The sequence below is a fragment of the Eumetopias jubatus genome, unplaced genomic scaffold, assembly GCF_037043125.1.
Source record: "Eumetopias jubatus isolate StellerSeaLion01/CBP00866 unplaced genomic scaffold, mEumJub1_p1.0 scaffold_7, whole genome shotgun sequence".
Lineage (NCBI taxonomy): Eukaryota > Metazoa > Chordata > Mammalia > Carnivora > Otariidae > Eumetopias > Eumetopias jubatus.
In genome coordinates this window covers 117009456-117012817 of record NW_028274813.1, presented here as the reverse complement: position 1 = coordinate 117012817, position 3362 = coordinate 117009456, and the positions used below count along the sequence as shown (strand labels likewise).

Genomic DNA, 3362 nt, shown 5'->3' with positions numbered 1-3362 from the left:
AGACGAACCAGGAGAGATGATGGACTCTGAAAAACAAACTGAGGTTTCTGGAGGGGAGGAGGGTGGGGGGATGGGTTAGCCTGGTGATGGGTATTGAGGAGGGCACGTTCTGCATGGAGCACTGGGTGTTATGAACAAACAATGAATCATGGAACAGTACACCAAAACAAATTATGTAATATATGGTGATTAACATAACAATAAAAAATTAAAAAAATATTTTAAATTTAAATTCAATTAGTGTATAATGTATTATTTGTTTCAGGGTGAATGCATACCTTTATGACAGTATCAAAATGTTTTATTTACTGTTGGTTTGTATTAATATTTGAACTTTGGAAGGATGACCTTTCACCTTTGATTTTCTTTTTCAAGATTGTTTTGGCAATCTTGAGGTCACAGGTGACCCTGTGACCCATGAAGCCCAACAGTCAGCATGCTGGAGCCAAGAACACTCCCCCTGTGCTGAGCTCCCTGGCAAACCCTGCACGTCCCCTCCCCTGGCTGACCCCCTGCAGGTTCTGTCCCCACCTGCCATGAGTTGAGCACCTTTGGGCACAGCCCTTGTTTCTGTGCCCTACAGACTGGGTAGAATCAGCTGCATGGGTTTCTAGCCTCTAAGCCTCAGGTTCCCCTTTGTAAGATGGGGTCCTGATGGCTCCCATCTCTGGGAGCCAAAGGTAGGGAGGCCCCACCAGCAGACGCGCTCAGGCCAGGCCAGGAGGTTGGCTGTTGCTTAAAGCAGCCGAGGGCCTGCCCCCTTGAAGAAAGTGCACACGTTCATGGCCCACGTTTTGGGGTCCTGCCGCCAGCCTCTGGCAGTGACCCTCCTCCAGCCCTGCCTGCTGTCCCTGTGGATACATGGTCTTCCTGGAGATGTTCCTGCAGACAGTTGAGAAGCTCTTCATGGTGGGACACAGGGTCACCTACTACGTCTTCACCAATCAGTTGCCCGCCGGGCCCCATGTTCCCCCCCGGGAAGGCCAGAGGGTGGTGGTCCTCGAGGTTCCCCGCACCCCGCGCTGGGAGGACGCGTCCACGCAGAGCACGTGATGATCCGCCGCTTCTGTAAGCAGCTCTTCCCGTCATCGCGCGCTGAAATAAAGTTCTCAGACACCAATCTGAGCGGCCATGCAGGGCTGCCTCTGCAAGTAGGGCAGCAGCAGCTGGGTTCTGCACATCGCTTTTATGTCCCTTTTTATCAGAAAAGCAAGGGCAGACGCCTCAAAGCGTGGGAAAGGAGGACAAAGGGATGGCAAGTATCCCGAAGCTGTGAAGCAGGCCTGCACTCTCCCGTACGCGCAGGCACGCAGGGAGGCCGTCATGGGATCGGGGAAGAGCGGGATGTTTGTGCTAGCAAACGCCAGGTGCAGGAAGGGAGCACGGAGGGTTACATTCTTTCCTGGCTCCTAACCTAGGCCCTGCCCCTGGGGATCATGGGATCCTGCTCCTACCAGGCCATTGTGGTCAGTAGCCTGAGAACGGGAACGCTGCTGATGTTTCAGCTGCTTCCACAATCACTCCTTAGGGCTTACAATCTATTTTCTAAGATTAACTCCACAATTCCTCCGTGAGGTGGACTCCTGGTGTGCACAGAGGTGGACATGAAGTTCTGCGACCACGTGAGTATGGAGACCCTGTCCCCCCTCTTCGGCACCCTGCACCCCGGTTTCTACCAGGCGGCCCACAAGGACTTCAGCTACGAGCATTGGCCACAGTCCCAGGCACACATCCCCAGGGACAAGGGCGAGTTTGACTACAAGGGGGCCTTTTCTGGGGGGTGGTGGTAGAGGTTCACCAACTGACCTTGGCCTGTCACCAGACAATGGGGGTCAACCTGGCCAATGGGATCGAGGCTGTGTGGCACGACGAGAGCCACCCGAACAGGTACCTGCTAGATCATAAGCCCATTAAGGTGCTGTCCCCAGAGGACCTGAGGGACCCACAGCTGCTGGGCTGCCCCCCATCATGAAGAAGCTGAGATTCATGGCTGTGCCCAAGAATCACCAGGACGGCAGCAGTGGTTAGTACTTGAGGAGTCGTTTTGGTGCCCACCGGGTCTTTCACTTGAGTTAACAGATGAGTCCGAAGGAAGGACGTCATCGGTTAGGAAGTATAGACGAAGGTCAGAGTGGAGGTGGGCAAAGGCCTCTTTCAGAGAGCAGGGAAGCTCTGAGCTGCTTCTATACACCTTGCCCTGCTCCTCGCTTCCAGCTGCCTGGCCCTGAGTTCTGTCCTTTCAATGAATTGGTCATCTAGTAAGTAACATGTTTCTCTGAGTTCCATGAGCCACTGGAGCAAATTATTCAAACCCGACAAGGTTGTGGGGACCTCCAATCTGTAGCCCATAGCTCGGAAACAGGGGTGACTTCTCTGCCCAGCCACTGGCTGACCACTAAGTTAACAGCACAGGGATTCAATAGCCATACACACAGCAAAGAATACAAACTTGACTTAGTTCCGAAAAGTCACTAAACCAACAGTAGCAACTACAACGAGCAGCAATCATGAAGCCTGGCATGGGGAAGGTCTGATGTTCGGGATGCTTCCATTATAATAGTCATAATCACACCCTGGACTTGTCACTGGGGCCAAGTCCCCTGGCTGGGGGCCCGGTAGCTCCTACGTGTTCCACGTGCCTCTCTCTGGCTCCTCCAGCCATGTACTGTCCTGTGCTGCTTCCCAGTAGAGGTCCGTTTTCACCAAAGCCAGGAAGATGGGATGGCGTTTTCTGACTCCCCACCCCCCACCCCACAGTGTTGCAAGAGAGGAAAAAGTTTTCCTCTACCCTCTTAAGGTCCCTGGCTGAGTCTGGAAATTGACAAAGACAGATGAACAGGAGAAAAGCAAGCAAAATGTATTGATTGTTTTGGTGGGAGCCTCACAAGACCATGATGACCAGCAGAGGTGACTGGAGCAGACAGCTCTTCTCCCTTTTAGACAAAGAAGCAGTAAGTGTGTGAAGAATTGACAGACACAGGGGTTTGGACTAGGGCTCATAAACGGTAAAGAAGTTAACTAGGAAGATAAGGGTTCGTTTATCCAGGTGTGTTCCTATAGACCCCGTGGTCCTAAATTCCTTGACTCTGGTGATAAGCACGTCATCCCTGTGGTCCAGGGAGAGAAAGTTCCACATGGGAGTATTCTGACCTGCTTAAGGGAAGAAGGGCTGATGGCTGGGTGTCAGAGAGACCTTCTTGTTTCTGCTCTATGCAAAAGTTCTTTTAGCTTCTATCTTTAATTTGCCAAGGTGCCATATTTGGGTTAGTGTGTCCTGACCCTCACTGGCCTGGTGCTGTACTCTGTCTCCTAGTATCCAGGATATCGGGTGTGCTGCTGTGGAGACCTCCCAGCCCTGGGGT

The 3362-nt window shown here is 52.4% G+C and overlaps 1 pseudogene; it reads left to right on the top strand.

The window, feature by feature from the left end:
* Positions 1–861: 861 nt before the first annotated feature.
* On the top strand, positions 862–1790 carry LOC148163978 (histo-blood group ABO system transferase 2 pseudogene; annotated as a pseudogene).
* Positions 1791–3362: the final 1572 nt, after the last annotated feature.